We start from the raw sequence: 22,790 nt of genomic DNA on the forward strand, positions 1-22,790 counted from the left end.
CCCCATTTATGTCCATACTTACCCCAACATAGCAATGTTTGTGTCCAATTTACAACATTTCACCTTAAAACTCTGCCATTTCCCACCTTCTAGCATCATTTTTAACACTTCTATACTTTTCCCACTGTTTTTGCTTCCGTCGACGTCCGCGAACGTCTGACATCACTGTGGACCTTTCGGACAGTGCCACGTGACCATACATAGACTCAATACATTTTTCCAACATTTTCATTAGCATTTTGTTTTATGCTAATGGAAATAATGTGGAGTTCATCCCCCGTTCCAGGCACTGGAACGGGGGATAACGGCCAGGCAGCCCAAGTTATCGGCCCAAGTGAAGTGTGTCTGTGTGCACCCTGATGCCTGCGGGCTTTGGTGCGTTATAAATAAATAAATACATAATGAGGTCTCCGGACCATTATCCTCCATTGCAGCCCTTGCAATGGCAGATAATGGCCATTCGCACCGCTGGTTCCCAAAGCGAGAACCGGGGGTGCTAGAAAATAGATTTTTCTTCCTAGGCGTCCCGCTGTAGGAAGGAAAATCCTTGTCCAAGATGGCCACCATGGAAGGAGAAGGTGGGGCTCAGTACAGAGCCCCTCTTCCCTTTCCATGGCAGCCTGCAGAAGGCGAAGTCAGAACCCTATGACCATATTACCACAAGCACATTTTTTTTTTCCTTTGAAACCTACCTTCAAATAACTTCATCACATGACCATGGCCACTTTAACACCATTTTTCATCCCTCGCGATCAAGGCCAGTAGCCAGATTGTCCGCGTCATGACCTTTTAGCATGAGCCGGACAATCCGGCCACTGCCCATGGCTACAGGCTATACCTCAGTCACCAAAGGTATATCACTATTTTTTGTACCTACATAATGCCACTTGTAAAAAATTAAAACACAGGCACGTTTGCAAAACCATGCTTTCAGGTCCTTGCCAATGCTCCTTACATGACTTTGCTTGAAATCCACCCATGTTTTTTTTTCAATAGTGTGAAAATGTATGTACATACAATAGTCAAGGTTGGGTCTATAATCTTTCTGAAAACTTTTGTCCCCATTCGTCAAACGGCAACAAAGTTATAAGCCATCTAAAAATGTTGAGACACCCTCTAATTTAGCCCCCTCTTGGGAAAATCCCACCAAACTTTACAACAACATTTATATCTAGATTTAAAATAGTTTTGCAAACTTTTGTGCATATTCGTCAAATGGCACCACATATATAAGCCTTTACATTATTTTGGGCACCCCCCTCTAATTTCACCCCCACTTTACAGAATCCCACCAAACTTTGCAAGGCCTTTCAGTACCAGGTCTAGAATAGAATTCCAGAATTGCGTGCAGTTTCACTGAGTGGTGCCAAAGTTATTAGCCATCCAAGAACTGCCCCCGAACATCTGAAGTGTCCCCGAACTTCACAGGACTGTTCGCAAACATCCAGACCATTTGCGGACTTTTAATGACGAAAAACACCCTTTCTTTTTCTTCTTATGGCCATATCCCATCCCATCCTCATCACCACCCACCTCCCCAGAGATTGTTTGTTGAGTTTGACAAGTGTAATGTTGTGTTTTTTTATGTTTTTACTGTGATGTCCGCGGACATTGGCCGAAATCCGCGGATCCAACATGGCGGGCTTTTCCAAAAATCTGATGCACTTCATGCTTTTTACCATCCAATCAGTGGACGCGTCACCCTCTAAGCCAATCGGATGCCTGTCCGTGGACCGAACAGGGAAATGGGTCCGCGGACCGATCCCAGATATCACACATTATTTTTACCTAAACTTTTCCTGTTTTAAAAAACTACTGGATGGATTTCCACCAAATTTACAAAAGCACGCTTTCGGGACCAGTCACTGCTTCTGCCGCAAATTTGCTGAAAATCCGTCAAGCGGTTTGGGCTGTAGTCGTGATCAAAGTATTTCTCCTTTCAGTCTATGGAAAAAAGAGGATTCATCCAGGGGGAGCGAAGTTATACGCTGCCCAAAAAGTGCTCTTCTTATGAGATGAGCAACTTAACCGTGACTACACGGCCGCTAGCGCAGGCCGTGTAATATATAATATAGTATAGTATACATGTATATAATACAAATCACAGTGCTTGTTGAAGGTTCAATAATGAAAAGGAAGATAAAGTGATCCTAAATGTATAGGATAGAGGATGTGGAATATAATAACATCATGCTCAACAAATTGGACTGAATTGCCCCTGTCAAGCTTAGAAAAAGTAAACCCAAGGCTCACTTTAACAAATGGTTTACGCCTCAATTAAGAGACCTACGACTTTTAAAAAGAAAAAGTGAAAACTGCTGGAGACTATGCCCTTCAGCCGAAAACAAAGCAAAACTAACCTCCATTTCCTCACGCTTTAAAAATGAAGTATGCCTTGCTAAAAGGAATTCCTATGATGAACGCATCACCAATTCTAACTCTAGTATGAGGGAACTCTTCTCCATACTGAAAGAATTAGAGTCACCAATAGCCACACCCGATCTAGTTACTAAGGACAAGTCTTGGTGCGCAGATATCCAACATGCGTTAGCAAACAAAATTAATATGCTCCAAAACAAAATACAGCAAAAAAATGATATGCTGAACCTACAGCACATCCCCAATACCTCGTCACCTAGTGACTCTTTCGAGGCGCACAATAACAAATTTCATTTTTCCAAAACTTCTCCTTTAGAGGCAGAAAAAATCATACTCTCGCTCAAACCGTCTAATTGTAAAGGCGACATCTGCCCAGCACAGTTAATAAAAGATGCTGCCAGAGACCTCTCACCATTCATTTCAAAATTGATTAATGCCTCCTTTGCATCAGGCACTTTCCCAGCTAACCTAAAACACTCCTGGGTGCTCCCACTCCTCAACAAACAGACTTTAGATCCGCTCATCCAGACCAATTACCACCCTATCACCACGGAACCAATCCTCCTCAAAATATTGGACAAAGCCGCCTACATCCAGATACAAAAACACCTTGAGCTAGACAATCTGGCTTCCGCCCACTACACGGATCGGAAACCATCCTAATTGATTTAAAGACCCAAATTGATGAGCTGAGAGATAGTGGAAGGACAGCACTCTTGCTTCTACTTGACCTCTCAGCTGCATTTGATTTGGTCGACCACAAGGTCCTCTGCAGACACCTGGACTCTGCTGCTCATTTCTCTCCTGAGGCCATCAGATGGTTGGAATCATTCCTGAGTGAGAGAACAATGAGATTATTATCCCCATCGGCTGCAGCTGACCCTACCCCCATCCCGTGTGGCGTTCCCTAAGGCTCTTGCGTCTCGCCAACTTTATACAACATCTTCACCAAACCTTTGTTCGATGATCTGGACCTTCTGGGTATCACCTACACTAACTATGCAGATGATACACAGATTCTCCTCCCACTTTCTGGGGATCATAGTAAGGACTCGGAGTTGGTGAATAGAGTATATCTTATAGTTCAAGCAGGATGGCCACCCATGGCTTGTGCTTGAACAACGACAAGACAGAGCTACCAATCTTAGGATCACACGCAAACATTAACAAACTAGGCCAGGAATTCTCCTCCTTCAATATTGACGGAAACATTATCGGAGTCTCCAAGAAAGTAAAAACACTTGGCTATTACCTAGACTCCACTCTGTCATTTGACAAGCAGGTCAAATCTCTGGCCTCCACCACTGCCTATTCTTGCAAGCTGATAAGAGGTGGTAAGCCATTCCTTTCCAATGACAGTTGCATGATCCTGGCCAGAGCATTAATTCTCTCCAGGATCGATTACTGCAATGCCCTCTTTAGTGGTGCCAATAAAACCACCATCCAGAAACTACAAACACTACAAAACAATGCCTTGCGAGCAGCGCTTGGCATAAATAAAAGAGTACACATCTCCGCCATCAGACACCAACATAAATGGCTATCTACGGAGAACAAAATACAGTTAAAAATGATCTCTTTCACACACAAAGCTTTAAACAATGCCGCCCCTAGCTACCTCATGAACAAAATACATTAAAAAACCTCTATCAGACCAACCAGAGCTGCCAACGCCAACTCCCTAGTAGTACCCAGATTCAAGCTAACCACTATTGGTGGCAATAGCTTCCCGGTGAAGGCTGCTAAAACTTGGAACTTACTACCAAACAACCTGAGAGCAGATCAACCACACCCACTATTCAGAAGGAACGCCATCCAACACATCATCTCCAATGACCACTAGTCACCTTATTTCCCTAGCTGCACTTGCCCACCTTATCTCCAGGTCCTGATACATGATACTGTTCCTATTCTCCTTTTTGAATTATGACAGGTTATCTGTACCATTATTGCGTAATTTACCCTGTTATTCTGTGATTCCTGTACATTACTGTAACTTGTATAATCTGCAACATTGTAAGCTTTGCATTATCCTATTGCTGCGCCCTGCTACCCACAGGTCTGGAGTGCATTAGAAATTAATAATAAACAAACAAACAGGCTGTTCAGACACATCATTTTTATGAAAGTTGCAACCAGAATCATGTGATTAGCAATTATGGAGTCATAGAAACGAATAATCGAGTGGTTTGTTTTTAGATATGTATTCAGATGGATTGGTAACGTGTTACTATTGCACTAAGCACTTACAAGTTGTGTTGTTCTATGGGATAGGCTGCTAGCACTATGCAATAAGTTGGGCAGAGTTGATTCAATGCTGCTAATGCACTATAGCACTTTAATAAGAGAAAAGAATGCTGGTTTAGATTATAAATGCATTATGCACTTTAAGGTAATTCCAGTGCTTTTGCACTATGGCACCTTAAAAATGAAAAAAAGCACTATGCACTTTATATCAACCATGCTATACCGCAGCAAACATTATGTATCCCAATTAGAGAACATGACGTTTATAGGCCCGTATATTATCTCGTGCATTATTTAGTATTTTAAGAACACACGTTACAAATGTAAATTATTTCCATGTACAATCACTGAGCGGCTTTTATCCATGTACTGCACAGTACAATAATGAGCATTATAAATACCAATGTATGCTGGTTATAACTAAGTAAAGAGGGCTGACGTAAAAAATGAACAAAGTAAAATCTCAGAGAAAAGTAATCAGTCCCCCTACTACCTCTAAATCCCATCATGCAATGGACAATTTAACAGGCACCTTTTGGAGTATGCACTTGTTGTGAAAGAGCGACTAGGAAGCCGCGAAACACGTCACACATATCCTATGCTACACTGAATGGGAGAGCCTTATCTGGATGGCTTTTTAAAATTTTGTTTTTTGCCTTGATTCCACGGAATACAATAAAAAGGAAAGTATCTGGAAGAAATCAGTGCCCTGGAATTTATTTTCCACCATGGAGAGTGCGACCCGACTTTGTGACTGTTTGTAAATCAGTTATATGAAAGAATATATATATATATATATATATATATATATATTTGAACAAAGAAGAAACACTTCTGTCTCCACGCGGGGAATGGCACACACAGGAAAAATGCTCCAAGGAAATTGCCTCGCATGAAAGTGCCAAACAAATACAGTTTCTTAAAAAAGCTCCAGTTTTATTTTGACACACAGTCATTAAAAGAAGGAAACCCGGTACAACACGTTTCATAGCGCACCCGCTACTTGTTCACGTACACACAACTTGATACATGGTAATACTTTATAGAACTTTTGCACAGTCTCTATGGTTCTTTCTCTCCATTTTCCTTTTTCTACGTTCATTAACTAATGTTTACCACATGCGCATTTGGTTGCAAAATGCGGCAGCCATTTTATGTTTCCAAAGTAAAGGATAATGCTTATTTAAATAAAGTGCACAGTGCATCACTGGGTGTTACTTTTCAGATCTATTCAAATATTGTCTGCAAGAAGAATTTTTATTGCGCACAAATTAAATAGCATATAATCCTTTTTAGTAATGCATTAACATCCAAATACGTGATGCTTTATAACATGTTTTGACCTAACTGAATAAAATCCATACGAATCAACCAATGTCGTAACACTGGCACTTATATTTAAATTCCTTGCAGCAATAATTCTCCAGAGAATACATTATACAGTCCATTATGAGTCTCTGTGGCCGTTTTCCAATGAGGTTAAGGCAACTTGATTATGCTAAAATGCATAGTGCTCGATGCGTGACTCTTAATGATTTGAATTTTCTAAAAATTCAGGCAGAAGCATTGCCACAATAACGGTGTCATGCCGGCCATAATACTTGTTTAGTAACCCTGTTTCAGCAAATTGCATTTTACTTAGAGCAGCAATTTCACAAAGTGCTTAGTGCTTAATAACCGTATGTCAAAAAAGGTATAGTGTACTTAAAGCAATCTTTCAGAAAAGTGCATAGTGCATCAGACCTTTATCTATTCTGACCAACATGTGATTGTAATATAAGGTAACTACAAATCTGAGCAAAGGCATTACCACAACTGCAATTTCATCAATTACATTTCTGATATCATCTTTCATGTTCTGGGTGTTAGTCTTAGCAGTGCATGGTGGTGGCGCAAGTTATGATTGCTTAGCTTACCATAACTTGCACATTTCTGAGGGGTTTCGGTTTTACTTGTAACCATAATGTCCCTTTAACAAAGTTTTTTCACTAAATTTCATTGGTTTTTAATAGTGCAACTTAGCCATAATGTCCATTTAACACATTTTTTCCAGTGAATTTCATGTGTTTTACCAGTGCACTCTAATTTCCTAAAACTTTCTAATATCATACTTACCCCAATATAGCAAATATTTATCCAATTTAGAAGGTTTCACCTTAAAACCCTCCCATTCACAACCTTTTAGCATCATTTTTAACACTTCTATACACTTTTTGCAACTTTTTGCACTGTTTTTGTGTTTGCCGATGTTCGCGAACATTTGATATCACCGTGGACCTTTCCAGGCACTGTCACGTGACCACGCGCGCACATCATGATGACATGTTACAAATGCGTCCGCACTTTGCGAACGGGTCCGTGCTTCCCGAACAGTTCGGAACTGCATTTTCCAGCTCATCTAGGAACTTTGAAGCTCAAAATGTACCCTTCCACAGCTCCTACACCTATGTTTACTCATTATCCATTAACAATCTAGCACACAGCACATACTTGGAAGAATATAGCAAAACTACTATTTTATCTTAAAAATGGCATCAGCTATTGCCATCCCTCCTCCCCAAGAGGTACCGCCTACATCAGCTGGAGGACCTACACAACAAAAGAAGCACACTACTTCAAAAGACAATGAAGAGGACCAGGAAGATGAGGTACAGGAAGTACCTACCTCTAACACCCAGAGAGAATCATGGGTGTGGCAGTTCTTTACTACTGTTGGAACTGTACTAAAGGCTAAAGCTACCAAATTGAAATGCACTGAGTGCAACGTTGTACTCAGTCACGGACTACCTGAGCAGTACTACGACAGGACTAGCTCCATGCGCCACCACACCAAATCCAACCACTGCAATGCTCTCAGAAAGGCTGTTCCTTTCTTAGGAAATAGTAGGCTGTCTTCCTCTACTTCATCTTCCTCAACCAATACTGTAACCACACAACCTACTTCTGTGGTACACAAACTCCCACTAGCTACCTTGCACACGATGATAAATAAGGCTGTTGATCCATATCTTTCTAAGACAACAGTCCTATGTATATACTGCAACACACCACTCTGCAGGGGGGGAGCAATTTCGAAGTGCTTTTGAAGCTGTAATGAAGGAGCATGAGAAACACTGCCCCATACCTTAGATGCGACACACGCGCAACATCTTCCCCTGTCCACCTGCCCCTACATATTTGTGGTTGGTGCCCCTTCCCTCATTTCCCTCGCTACCTTACTTTCTGGCCTCTCCTGCAAAAAAAGAAACAAAACAAATAAAAACACAAAAAAGGTTCCTTTAGGAACCACATTTCACAGTTAAAAAATAGAACTAAAAAAATAAGCTTATAGACTTTACATTTTTCAGTGAAGTATTTAGATTTAATAAGATTCTCCAACATTTCCATTAGTATGTTCTACTATGCTAATGAAAATCATGGACAATTGAATACTAGAAAAAAAGAAAAAAAAACAGAAACTATTTTCTGTCCGAAAATCTTCTCTCTAGCATACAATAAACACCATAATCCATTGCCATTTATGACTATCCACAGTCTCTGCATTACCTTGTCTAGCCCATGCCTTATTAGAAAACCCGGATTGCACGTGCACACCATCGCACAACACAGCCCTTCTACTCTTTTTACTGTTATGTATGTAGCACTCGGTAATAGCCTGCTTCAAACCATTCACACATATATCCACCTATCACTTACAAAAACCTCCACATATAGCTGATCAACATATTAAACTTGCACCCACCAACTGCCACTTAACAATGTTCTACACATCTTTTGCATCTGCATTTCCCATACTTGTACCAACAAATTAGACATTGTGCTCCTATAAATGCACATTGGCATTGTGCAGTGAGAGAACGCCATAAAATAAAGGGGCAGTACCGATGGACAAGTGCTCATGAGAGCCCAGAAGAAAAGTGCCAAGAGATGTCAAAGTGTGAGGCCACTAGCTAACTGCTGGGGCACAGGAGTCCCAAGGTGGGGTACATCTTAACCGTAACGCCTGTTTAACAAAGTTTTTTCTGTCAATTGAATACATTTTTATAAGTGAAAATGTTTCATCACTATATGTACGTTATTAATAATTTCTCTTTTAACAGATATTACAAAACTATAAACCTCTTTAACAAACATATTATTTGCAACGCATACTTATGTGCATCGTTACCAGCAACGCATGCTGGGGATGCAAGTCATTGTTCAATTGCGTAGGGCATGAGGCTCGACCATGACCCCAGCCCCACCAAACCACCCCCGTTACCCACTGCACCTACCAAGCCTCCTAATTTAGTGTCCGCTATACCCTCACAATTTAACCAATGGCCAGTGCTCATGGCTTGCATGGCCAGTCTACACAATCCATGGGGCATGGACTTCGGCCATGCTGCATACCCCAATAAGCAAATCAGAGTAGACATTTGTCCTTGCAGAGGGCCAGGCCGACTGCCTCCAGCAGAAAAATGTTATCACTTTTTTTTGTACTTACGTTTCGACATTTTCAGAAAAGTAAAACACAGGACAGATTTGCAAAAGCATCATTTCAGGTCCTTGCTAATGCTCCTCGCACAAGTTTGCTTCAATCCCATCGAGCTTTCCGAACAAATAGAAAAGTGGCTAATTTATGTACCTATGTGTAGCCACTGGGTGTTTTCAGATCTGCTGAACAACTATTTCCACATAACAAATAACATGATCAAGTTATGGGAGGGTGATGTTACATCGAGTCTGACTAGACGAAAATGTTATGGTTGTCTGCATACACCTAATAATAACAAAACACTGTGTAAAACCTAACCAAAATTTCCGCCCACACCTAGAGCACTTAATACTAACCCCACAATAGAGGTATACTTCAGAATCAGATTGGCCTGATGTACCTCTGAATGTATTGAAAAATGTTGTTATGTGTCTATGATTGTTGTGATATGTATGTTCTATGTGATACTATGTTTGATATGAACTGTGCATAATAAGCTGAAATTAAAGTCACCACCTAATATCATGCAGTTGGAGGTGTCATTAGCGATTAGCGGGGTAATGTCAGTGAGTAGGGGCTCTAGAAGTGTTGGTGGTGCATAGATAGCTATCAGTGCGATGGATTGCCCCCACAACTCACCCGTCACATATATGTATCTGCCGTCTGTGTCATGGGTCACTGTGTAGAGGTGGAGGGGGAGGCTATTATGTACCAGGATCATGACGCCTCTGGAGCCCATCGTGAAGCCCGAGTGGAATGTCAGCTTATAGTTTGTACGTCTAAATAGGGTACATTCTGTGCCAGCAAGATGTGTCTCGGATAGGAACACTATATCAGCCCCCGGTCTGTTCCGGAATTGGCGCACCAGACGGCGCTTAATTGCATTTCCCAGACCATTAACATTCCAAGACATGAGCCTCAGTGTTCTGAGAGCGTCAACATTACTACTATATTCTGCCATGTAAGCATGTCCTGGTAGCGGCCCTAATTGCCACCGGCGGTGTTATGCACCCATTGGAGCTGCGCCCGTGGGGTATTGACATCCTTTCTGGCCATATTCCCCTATGAGTTCGACTGGTCCCTAGTGAAGCTGTACTTAACAAACCCCTGACCCCCCACCCCATACTCCTCCCAACTAGAAGCATTGGTCGCCCAAACAAAGGCTCTATGGTATCAACTGGACACCTAACATGCACTGAACTTAATTTCAGGTAAAAGTGGCCTTCCCCTAAATGGGACTCAAGGGGAAGGTAATACTCCTCTAAAGGTGGTACCCGTGGGAGTCTACACGTATGATACACATGGAAATTGTTGCACTCCCCGGGGGAAGGTTCTCCTTTTACTGTAGGACTTGGGGCATGCTGCTACAGGTGGGTGTGTGCTGCCTATCATTGCGTGTGTGTGTGTACTGTAGAAAGATCTATAGTCCGACTTGGGTATCTTAGCGTGGCCACGGGATATTGACAGGCGCAGTGGTGGGGGGGAGGTTCAACCCCCCAAATCTTCTGGTTGGTCCTGCGCTGGTGGTTGGCGGGGTTCTCGCTGTTGGTCTAGCGGAGGTCTTCGATTTCTCCCCCTATTTTTGCAGAGGGCCGACCAATCTCCATCTATGTTTTGCTCGGCCCAGCGCCAAGCCTCCTTAGGATCACTAATATGGACTGTTGTGCCTTTGTGGTAAATCTTGAGTTGTGCAGGGAAGAGCAGGCCGTACTTCACTCCCATCGTGTGCAATTGTCTTTTCAGGGGATCGAAGGATTGCCTTGCCCTTTGCACTTCTCTTGTGTAATCCGGGAAGAAGGCGATTTGGGAGCCATTGAACGTGACAGCTCCTTTGGCACACGTATGTTGCAGTAGGTCGTCACGGTCTCTGTAGTTTAAAAATCTTGCTATCACAGTTCGTGGTGGGCGCCAGGCGGTGGTCTGCTCGTGGGCACCCTGTGTGCTCTCTCTATGGAGAAAAACGTGGAGAAGGCGTTGGGCACGTACAGGTCGGAAAGCCATTGTTCTAGAAAAAGTTCCATGCAGGCGCCCTCTGCCTTTTCGGGTATGCCGAGGATGTGCACATTGTTACATCTGGACCTACCCTCTCCCTCTTCAATTCTGTCTTCCAGCAATTTGGATGTTGCATTATGGAGCTGCTGTTGCATGCTGTTCATCCTGTCCTCCGTGTTGGATATGCACTGCTCAGCCCCCCCGGTGCGTGCCATTAGCTTTTGGAGGTCATGCCTGAGGAGGGAAACATCCATTCTTATACCGTCCATTTTCTGCTCCATGGACGTGCGGAAGTCGGCTATGGCAGCCATAATGTCTTTCAGCGAAATTCCCTGGTCCGTCTCCATCTCATCCGAGGATTGCAGGTGGTGGTCAGTGGGCTGGAGTGGAGGAATGGTATATTGATCCATTCTGCTCTGTGTGGGAAGCCTCCTCGGCTTGTCCTTCCCCATGATGCCACTCACGCTGGATATTTGCGTTTCCGTGTGTTGACCACTTTATAAAGGATGCTTCACTATGTGTTTGAGCAACCGCCCAGCGCACGCCGTGGCCGTGGGGGCTGCAAGTATGTACCCTGATATGGAGTACTCTGGGTCCAGTTCGCCTACAGGGGAGCCAACTGAAGGCAAGCCAGTGTGTCCTGCTATCGAGGGGGCCTGCTTGTAAGCCAATTGTCCTGTCCCTCTGAGTCCACCCCTGACTATACCCCACTTCGGGACGGCCAGCCGACTGAGGGTGCCACAGTCCACCTTGCTCCAAATGCCACTCGCGCTACAAGGGCCGATGTGGGTGCTGGCCCAGCCAACTTTCGCCTGGGTACTACGTCTCCCAGTGTGCCTCTTGTCACTTTTACCTCTTTGGGTAGCCAGACCCTTTATTGTTGGCGCACTCCTGAGGTATGTTTTGCTATGCTTCCGCGCGTATGTCACTGGAACAGCGGCACCGGCGGGACCGGAAAGGCAGAAGGCTGCGTTGGTCTCAGCGGCTCTCCCACAGCTCCTCGCCCTTCTCCGGGGCTGCCCCGCTCCCCGCAGTTGGCGGGGGCAGGGCTCATACGGGGACACAACCTACACTCCCCTCACCGGCCCTCTCGGCTTCCCAACTGGAAACGTTATGGTCCGATGCTCTCGCCGGTCTTCCCAGGGGGTGGGTGCTCGCGAGGGGGAACCCGGACTCCACTCTTCGGCGGGTTCTCTCGCCGCTCTCTCGTCTGTAATGGCCTGCGAGAGCGCGCCCGCCAATCGGGACCTCTCAGGTCTGTCGCGGGCTGGACTCCGCCTCAGCACGGCCTCGCTGCATAGGCACAGGACGTTCAGTTTTGCATTTTGAAGGTAGGCTGGATGCTGCTCGCCACCAAACTTCTCACGGTCGTCTCCGGTGAATCCGACCGCGGTTTCCTTCGTTCTTCACCCCGTGTGTGCCCAAGGGTGTTTGCCGTCTCACAAGGGTATTTCCAGCTCTTGTTACATCGGGAATCAGGCTTTTAAATCAGGATATTGAATGCGGCCGCGGGAGCCGAGCAGACACACGTCTACCACATCCCACGGTTAGCCACGCCCCCATAATATGCTGAAATAAATGAACTTTTATGTACTAGAAAAATACAAAGGCGTTGTGCATCACAAATGACATGTTGCACTAAAAGTAGAGGTCTGTCTAGATCTGGAGATCTGAGGGAGGGGCAGCTGTTTACTTTGTTTATGTACAATATGTATCTCCCCCATTGTTAAGTGAAAGCCGCCTGAGAACAAAAAATAAAGGGGCCACCCCTTTTCTGTTAACAATTGCATGGCCAGTCTCCACAATCCATGGGGCATGGGCTTCGGACATGCCGCATACCCCAATGAGCAAATCAGAGTAGACATTTGTCCTTGCCGAGGGCCAGGCCGACTGCCCACAGCAGAAAAATGATATCACTATTTTTTTAACTTACATTTCGACATTTTCAAAAAAGTATAACACAGAGCAGATTTGCAAAAGCATCCTTACAGGTCCTTGCCTAATGCCTCTTGCACAAGTTTTCTTCAATCCCATCCAGCATTCCGGACAGCAGCCGCAGGACGATTTTTTTCCCCATTTAAACCTAGAGCTTCGGCCATGCAGCATACCCCAATAGATAAATCAGAGTAGGCATTTGTCCTTGCCAAGGGCCAGGCCCATTGCCCATGAACCAAACTTACATCACTATGTTTTGTGTCACTGCCTACGGCAGAAAAGTTATATCACTATTGTTTGTGCTTACATTTGGACACTTTCAAAAAATAAAACACAAAAGAGATTTGCAAAAACATGCTTTCAAGTCCTTACTGATGCTGCTTGCGCAGGTTTGTTGTAATTCAGTAGAGCACTTCAGGATATAGCCGCAAGCAAAATATTTTTTTCCATTCAAACCTAGGGCTTTGGCCATGCTGCATGCCCAAATAATCAAATCAGAGTACACGATTATCAAGTAATTGCAGGGCTGTTGAATAGTACTTTGAACAGATTACCCTGCTGCTGGTGATGGGGTTCTTTGTGATGCTGCCCTTCCTTCTTCAAGTGTTAGGTTTCGAATAGGAGGGTGAGCCCTGTTCACCTGAGCGCTGGGTTATTCAATAAATTACTATTGTATTAAAGCAGTCTTGAAAGCCATTGGTGGTGCTCTATTTTTTTTTTTTTTTTTTATTTACTTGATTTTAACCAAAAAGAATTGATTTTTACAAGGTATAAAAAGATCAGCGTTTTTTCTGGGGTCTGTTGGTGCACTTTCACCGATTTCAATGTTGGCTAAGTTCGTTATTTAAGTCAGAGTTCAGTAGCCTTTTTTAAGGCAGCTTCGAGAATCTTGACTGCCACTATGACCCATTTTGTTTTTTCCCCGGCGATCAATCTACACCACCAAATCTGTTCTTCTCTAAGAGTAGAGTCCTGGAGAAGCGGTAGCAAGAATGCCGCTCGGAGGTAGGCGGTTTTAGGACAGTTCAAGATCAGATGTCTTGATGTTTCTGTGATGTCTGGGTTTAGACATAGTCTGCAGGTTTTGTTTATTGGCTGAGAGCGGATAGCCCGAATTTCTTGCGTTGGCATCAGGTTTAGTCTTGTTCGCATGAACGTTTTCCGGAGATTCTTGTTTGGGAATTTGATGCAATAGTTCAGCGGAAGGTTTAGTTTATTAGTGGTGGGTGGAAGGTGACAAAGCAGTTTGTTTGCCGTTGCCAGATGGCATGTAGTGATCCAGTCCTCATGTGCTACTTTGCTTTTGATTTTTTCCGGGTTTTGAATTAAGTCCTCGCGGGTGCAGGCAAGGTCTTTTAGTTTTGAAGTTAGTTTCTTTTCCCAAAGGGTCAATGCTTTGCAGCGCCCCGTCTTAAGTTCTTCTCGAATCGTTTTGTATATTGGCAGCGAGTCCGGGTCAATGATTTTCCTCAATGCTCTCATTTGGCTTTGTTCTAAGGATGCTGACAGAGATAATAAGCCAAGTTCTCGTCGTATGGCTGCGATGGATGTCGATTTTGGCAATCCCAAAACCGCTTTCCGGAGGTATCCCTCTAGTTTTGGCCAGATGGAGTCGTGCATGTTGAGCGCTACGTCCATTCCGTAGATTAAGGCTGGTACCACCTTTTGTCTGTAAAACTGGATTGCCGGTATTAGGGAAAATTTACCGTATTTGTTATCGATCAGTCTTATTTGAGTGGTGAGTGTTTTGACTTTCGCCCAGAGAGCCACGATGGTTGAGTTCTCAGCTCTTGATTCATCAATCATGACACCCAGGTATCTGATGTTTGTGACTATCTCGATCTTTACGTTGTCTAAGAACCAGGTGCCACCTGGTTTAGATTTTGAGCGCTTGTTCCCCAAGATCAAGATTTTTGATTTCTCTACGTTTATTTCTAAGTCGTTTTTGGTAATGAATCTGGCCAGGTTTGTCAACTGGCGCTGAAGACCGACTTGAGTTTGGTCCATCAGAATCAGGTCGTCGGCGTAGAGCAACCTGGACACTGCGCTGTTTCCAAATTTTGGAGGGAATGCTCTCAATGAAGTTTGCGTATATTGAAAGTCACCCAAAAATGCGATGAATAGAGCAGGGGCTAAGGGACATCCCTGTTTGACCCCTCTTTCAACCTTTACTACTTCCGATAACATGCCTTGTTGGTTTAATCGAACTCGCATAGTTGTCTCTGTGTGTAATGCGATTATTGGGTCCAATATTTCCTCTGGACACTTCCAGTTGGACAATTTCGACCATAGTCTTTGACGGCTTACTTTATCAAATGCTTTAGATAAGTCGATAAATGCGAGGAAAACTTTCGGAGCCCCGTTTTTTACGTTGTCTTTGATGATGTTCAAGATCAAGATGTTTATGCTTGTTGAGGCCGTCTTGAGAAATCCCGTTTGGAAATGATCGGTTGAAGGAGAGGTTCTTGCCCAGTTTTGAAATTTTGATAGGAGTAGGGTCGCAAATATTTTGCCCATGATGTCCAGTAGGGCTAGGGGTCGATAGTTCGCCGGATTGTCTCTGCTTCCTTTTTTAAAGGTGCTCTGTTTATTGTTATAAGTCAGCCGACACATGTTTCGACTCTCTAGGGTCTTTCTCAATGAGTGTGGATTGTGGGCAGTCATTGCTCTGAGGTTGGGGAAATGAGTCTGGCATGCAATCCCAACATCTTGTCTCAGTATGGTCGCAAATAAAGATGGTTAATGATTTCAAGGGGTGACCACGTGGGCACCTAGCTCAGCGTCCTCTATAATTATGTGCTGATTAGCATTGTCTCAGAGTGCATGCAGCGGTAGTCACTGCGATCTGTTGATGCAAGCCTATGCATCACTTCGGGCTGTAGCCACGGGCAGAATTTTAGCCACAGGCAAAAAAAGATTTCCCATTCAAACCTATCCCGATTTTGAAAAACGTTACCACATAGCCATTCCCTGGTGGCCATTCCCACTTTAACCCCATTGCCAGTTCCTCGTGGTCATGGCCAGTAACCTGATTGTTTGAGTCAGACAATCTGGCCACTGCCCAAGGCCACAGTCTAAGACTGGTACAATCTGGCCACGGCCCATGGCCACAGCCTATACCTCAGTCACCAAAAGTATATCCCTATTTTTTGTACGTACATTATTACACTTTTCAAAAAATAAAACCCTGTCACATTTGCAAAGCCATGCTTTCAGGTCCTTGCTATACTCCTTGCATGACTTTGCTGCAAATCTGTCCATGTTATTTTTTTTGAAAAGTGTCAAAATGTATGTACATAAAATAGTCATATAACTTAGCTCCCAGAAGTTGGGTATATAATTTTTCTAAAATATGTTGTACACATTCGTCAAACGGCAACAAAGTTATAAGCCATCCAATGTTCAACCTCCCCTCTACTTTTGCCCCCTCTTCACAAAACAGTGCAAAAACATTCAAACCTGGGTCTTAAATCTTTTTGCAAACCTTTGAACAGTTTTTTGAAACTGTAACATATTTATAAGCCTTTCTAATATTTTGAGATCCCCCTCTAATTTTGTTCCCTCTTGGCAAAACTGCACCAAACTTTGTAGGAACATTCAAGGTCAGATCTAGAATAATATCACATAATTTCATGCAGTTTCATTGAGTGGCGCCAAAGTTATAAGCCATCCAAAAACTGCTTTTCACCAACCCTGTATTGCAAAAATATGTACGGATGTCCCATAACATCTGAGATGTTCGCAAAACATTACAGGGCTGCCCCGAGCTGTTTGTGAACTTCAAAGCTGGAAACCCACCTTTTTTTGGCTTTTTATGGCTACGCCATCCCATCCTCAGCACCCCAGAGATTTTTTCATTAGCTTGACAAGTGTAATGTTGTGTTTTTTATTATGTTTTTACTGCGATGTCTGCGGCCTATGGGCGCAGTTCGCAAATCCAACTTGGTGACCGTTTCAAAATATCTGACGCAGTTTACGCCCTTCAGCATACAATCAGCGGGCGCGTCCGGTGTCAGCGGACAACACGCTGGACCCCGATTGGTCCAGAGTTGTGTCCGCGGACCAAATAGGGAAATGAGTCTGCAGACCGGACCCAGATATCACACATTTTTTTTTCCAACTTTTTTGCTGTTAAAAAAAAAAACGACTGGACGGATTTAGACCAAATTTACAAAAACACGCTTTCCGGGCCAGTCTGCCGCTCCTGTCACAAATTTGGTGAAAAACCGTTCAGCAGTTTGGGCTGTAGGCATGAGCAAAATCTTTTTTCCATTAGGTCTATGAGGAAAACCACACATTTTGGGACCCCCTATAACTTTGCCCCTCCCCCCTTGATGAGACCTCACCAAACTTTGCAAAATTAATCCGAGCGGGCCATATACTTGTTTTTGCCAAGTTTGGTGAGGATTCGTCAAGGGTGGGCAAAGTTATAAGCCTCCCAAAAAGTGCCCTTCCTATAGGTTGAGCAACTTAACCATAACTACACGGCCGCTACCGCAGGCCCTGTAAAATGAAATATATATATATATATATATACACACACATATATTTCTGCTAATTTGCCCCCAATTACCCCTAGCTAGTACCTATGGTATTGCCGTGAAAGTTAATGTACCATAACAAAGATTCTCTGAGGAAGTGGCATTTCTATATGTACCGATATGTACTCTTTAAGTGCCTTTAGGTATATATATATATATATATATCCTACATCCTATACGAAAGCATTGAAGTGCTGCCACACAAATGGTATGTTTGATTTGACAGCAACAGCTTCTCTGCCAAAATGAACTGGCTGGGTGCTCCTGGTTAAAGGATGTTCTAAATTAACATCATTACACATGTTGAGAAAAGAATTTGCTGGACTCCAGTGATGTGTAACAAAATAAAATAATCCTGCTACTTTATTTTTAATTTATCCCGTATTTAACCACTAGGTGGCAGGAGTACATAAAACATTTGCATCTATAATAGATACACATCAGCGGTCTCCGTAAGTGAAGCAATCTTCTGAAACTTTCAGCAGACTAGTCAATCATAGTCAGTGTCCTCAAAGAAACAAGACAATTCGTCGAAATCAGCATGCCAATTACCCCAAAATATGGTCAAACGTACCCCTAAATCGGTACAAAATATATTCCATAAACTGTACAGGAAATTCCCAGGCACAAAAGTGGGAAAATGTAAACATGTTATAGTGTTTGTGTGTCAATCTGTTACAGTGGGACTATTGGTAATGTCCATGCTGGGTCAATTAGATCATTATTTTGTGTATTTCTCCATTAGGGGGGAAGAGACCCGAGCAGACTGGACTGCATCTAGGCTCCGATCTTGGGCACGTGTTGCAAATAGAAATGAGGCGTTGCTAACGTTACTGAAGAAGGTGAGTTTTTAGCTGCTTTCGGAAAGATGGGTACGAATTCTGTGGTCTACGGCGTTTGGGAAGGGAATTCCATAGACGCGGACGCAGAACTGAAACCCTCTCCCTGCTGGACAAAGTGAGAGACAGGAACCGCTGGAAGATGTTTAGCGGAAGAACGTAGCGATCGTAATGGACAGCAAGGTAACGCGATTGGCGCAAGATAAAGGCGACCATGAAGACGCTCGTAAACCAGGCAGAGTACCTTGAAAATGATGTTCTGCTGCTCTGGGAGCCAGTGGAGGGTCTTCCGGTAGAGGGAGAGAAAGGACTAATGTTGGCAAGCGGAACACAAGTCTCACCGCGGAATTCTGGGCCCGTTGTAATCGTGAGTTGCTTTACGGGATTCCGGTCAAGATATCAATGCAGAAGTCGATTTTAGAGATTCTATGGCAAGACAGGAGGCTCCTATTATGCATTAGCTTTCTTCACTCTGACAAACACAGCAGCAAAGAAATAAACATTTTGTAAAAAACTTTTCTGAAATGTTTGTAACACAACTTTAACAAATAATATTTATAAATGTCCCATTCCAAAATGGCGGACAGGTCATGCCCCCCCAATGGGCGTGTAGCCAAGTCCATAAATGTCCCTTTCTCCAATAACAAATCCTCTTTCTTTATGATGACTGACACAGCTAAGTTACTCTCTCTAGCTCAGTGACGTGTGTGAGGAATTCTCCCTCATGAGAGGGTGTTTGTTTTCATAGCCTTTCTTGCAGCCGGGCCCGTGACACATGCGGTTTATTTAAAGAAGCTTAACTTCTTCCCCGACATGCGTCACGTTAATTGAGATTACTGACATTGTTTCACATGCGGCGCGTGTTTGTTTATGTATACGCTGCTCGCGTATCATAGGAAGCACTCAGGCTAGGCCTGCCTGTTTGTGCCTGTTTGCTTAAAGGTGCAGGAGCATTCATATTATTAATTGCACCTTAAGGAGTGGTTTTCCCTTTATTTCATTTCAGTGCTCTTTTTTCTGTCAGCCTGCTTGGCTGTTTTTCCACTCCTGTTTTCACCCTGCTCGGGTCTACATTTAGCCTGCTCGGCTGTCACCAGTTTTCCCACTCTGTTGGGGTGTTGCTTTTATTTTCTTAAGCCTGCTGGGCTAATCTGGGGTTCTTTTGGCACACAGCCTGCTCGGCTGCCTTGATTGGAGGTTTTACACTTCTGTGGTGACAATGATGGATAAGACTGGCATGGGGAGTAATAATGTTGTCCCTGCTTTTGCGGATGCCAGTACTCAGGTGTGCACTTCCAAGAAAACAGATAATTGGGGGGACCAGGCTAATCAACAGCCTTCAGTAGAGCGGGCTATCCAGTCATCCATTGATTCAGCCTTGTCTGGCCTTAATAACACGCTGGCTTCAGCTTTTGACAGGTAATTAACCACATAGCGGATTTTCACCCTCCTCAGGGTTCGGGTCCCTCTGTAGAGCCCCAAGCCCCAAATGTTACTCACCGGACGGGAAGTAAACCAATCGGTGGCCGGAAGACACAGGACTCCACTATTGATTGAAGAGCTAGGTCGGGGCCTCCAACCTAGCCTCCTCTCTGTGAGGGCACAAGACCTTTTTAACGATATGACCCTCTGCTGGGTAGGACCAGGCAGATGGACTGATCGCTCAAAAGGGCGGGGACGACACGCCGCCAAGAACCCAGCTGTAAAGGAAAAAACAAGAGGTGAGCAATTGGAACTGTAAGAAGAATCCTTTCCCTTGTTACTTCATTCTAGTAGTACCTGAGCTATGCCCTCCCCTTGTTTAAGGCAACCAGAACCACCTATAAGTAAGAAAGGAGAATGTAACCTATACTAATGATAGTGGTCTCTTGGCTACGAGGTATGGAATCATAAATTAGAGAACCCTTACCACGGCTGTGCTGTTGAGTCTGAGTTATCCCAAAGGAGTTCAAAAACGGAAGTGCAAAATAAGAAATGGGTAGGTTAGTTAGGGAACTAAACCCGGGCGGAACGAGGGCCGCGCTAGAGTCGAGTGGGTGCACTGTCTGCAAGGCGTCCCTGTGCACTACTGAAGAATGTCCAACGGAAGTCTGATTGTGGAGATGATGGGAACGACAACCATAAGAGACACAATGGAATTGGAGAATTGTAGGTGATGGTTTCGGTGGCAGGCAAAGGCAGTCCGTGATGGAGAAAACAGGTCTGGTACACAGGTTTAGCAGTTTTCCAAAAGCGGCAGGCAGAGGCAGTCCGTGAAGGAGAAAATAGGTCTGGTACACAGGTAAGCAGTTTTCCAAAAGCGGCAGGCAGAGGCAGTCCGTGAAGGAGAAAACAGGTCTGGTACACAGGTAAGTATAGTAGGATCGAAGACGGAACTTCTAAACACCGGGATGCAACTTTAATCAGAAGCAGCGTCTTTCCCCGGTTGTGCGGTTTAAATCGGGAAGGGGAAAGGCGGAACCGGACGAAACCGAGGTTCACGCATCATCGCCCATCTGCTGAGAGCGGGAGGCGGAAGGCTGGGAATCGTAGTTCAACTTGCCGCAGGGCGCCGCGGAGTGAGCTGAAGCCACTATTTTCCAGGGCAGTTGCCAGTGGGCGTAGAATGGATTTGCAATGTGACGCATGCCCTTCCGAAGGGCAATAATCCTCCTCCGTGCCTGCCGAGGCGTAACACCAAAAAAGTGTTCTAGGAAAACGAAGCATATTTCAGGACAACTCAGTCCTCGCCCAGTCTCTTCCCCTGATTCTTCCCCTGGTAGAGCCTAAAAGCGAAAGAGGGATGAGTCTCAGCCCCTTTCCTCAACCCCTTGGCCCTCTTATGCGCATCTCCCCACGCAGGTATCCCCTATACCTATTTCTTCCTCAGATTCTTCTGAGGACTCTGATTCGCCCCCTAAGAGGCGTAAGAGGACGGTTGCTCCCGTTCCCACGCAGGAAGGTCCGGTATTGGACATTAATGGGGTTCCCTTTTTTGATCCTGCCCTCATTTTGCATCCCAGATCAGCAGAGTGGCAACGCTCTCAAGAGATTGCTTCGTTCTTAGAGTATTGGGTCAGGCATCCGCTGCCTAAAGGGGATAGGAGCAAATTAAGATCGGAATGCCCTAGGCCAGTCCTACAGGACAAGGTGGCGTGTACTCCTGATACTGATCAGCCCATGGCAGTGTTCTTGACCCAGAAGGGTAAAGACCCCAGAAAAGGGGTGGACAAGGCTTGGCGCAGCTGTCAGGACAAGCTCTTAGATGTTCTGGGTCTTGTGACTCAGGTTTTTGAAATGGCTGAGGAGGCGGTAGCCTCCAATTCCCCTGTGGATGTAAACATGTTAAGGGGTTGGATACAGAGAATGGTCTGCCTGCTCGGCAATGCCAATGCGGCTATATCAAGGGAAAGGCGCAAGTCTCTGCTAATGAGACTGGACTCAAAACTGGCGGATATGTCTGATAGGGAAGCAGGCCCTTCGGCTCAGGGGAATTTGTTTGGGGAGAGTTTTCTCAAAGATCTGTCTGCGTATGTCCATACGTATACGGCCTTGGATAAGGCCCAGGCCAATATAAAGAAAGTCTTCACGCAGAACGTTTTCCCCAGGGCCGGAAGAGGTAGAGGCCGCTCTTCCGGCCGCTTCTCCCAGGGCCATTCCCGCCCCCGTCAGTTTGCCTCACGAGGCTCCCAGAATTCATCCTCTGCTCGAGATGCATACACCCAATTCTTCCCGCAACAAAATACGGGTTGGAGAGGACATAGTGGCAGAGGTACCAGGAGGTCCAGAGGAGCATCAGGTATTGTTTCAAGTGTTAAATGTTTCTTCCCTCAAAGGTCTAGGGGGCAGACTAGCAGGTTTCTCCCACAGTGGAAATCCCTCACATCGGACCTCTGGGTGTTGCAGACAGTCCAAGGTTATCGCATAGAGTTTTATTCCCCTCCTTGCCAGTTGTCAATTCCCACCCTTTTGGTTCTGGACAGAGTAAAGCAGTCACTAATAGATGTGGAGGTCAAGGATCTCATCTCCAAGGGAGCGGTGGTGCCAGCCTCTTACAGGTCATCTCAGTTTCTGAGTACCATATTTCTAGTTCCCAAACCGGATCAGGGGTTCCGCCCAGTGATACATTTAAAAGCCCTCAATTCCTTTGTGGTTTACCACCACTTCAAGATGGAAGGAATTCACCTTCTCAGAGACACCCTCCTTCCAGCAGATTGGATGGTCAAGCTGGACCTCAAGGATGCTTACTTAGTGGTTCCCTTGTTCCCTCCACACCAGGGGTTCCTCCAGTTTCAGTGGGGGGGGTCGGGTTTGGCAATTTGCATCCCTCCTGATTGGCCTGTCTTCAGCCCCATGGTGCTTCACCAAGTTGATAAGGCCTGTGATGCCTCTCCTCAGGTC

At 44.7% G+C, this 22,790-nt stretch overlaps 1 protein-coding gene across 5 annotated transcripts in view; it reads right to left on the bottom strand.

Annotated features, from left to right (window-relative positions):
- The window catches only part of FNDC11 (fibronectin type III domain containing 11), a 338,342-nt gene that overhangs the window by 247,255 nt on the left and 68,297 nt on the right, over positions 1-22,790 (bottom strand). Inside the window, exon 1 of one of the 5 annotated variants that reach the window (XR_011304245.1) lies at positions 18,655-18,766. The exons of 2 other annotated variants lie outside the window; for them this stretch is intronic. The gene's annotated coding sequence lies outside the window, so the exon portion shown is untranslated. Of the gene's footprint in view, positions 1-18,654; positions 18,773-22,790 lie in introns of those variants that run through there. 2 more of the 5 variants (XM_069650905.1, XM_069650906.1) reach the window with 2 other exon arrangements.

Source organism: Ambystoma mexicanum, chromosome 3p, assembly GCF_040938575.1.
Source record: "Ambystoma mexicanum isolate Mex_15411 chromosome 3p, UKY_AmexF1_1, whole genome shotgun sequence".
In the NCBI taxonomy this organism is placed as follows: Eukaryota; Metazoa; Chordata; class Amphibia; order Caudata; family Ambystomatidae; genus Ambystoma; species Ambystoma mexicanum.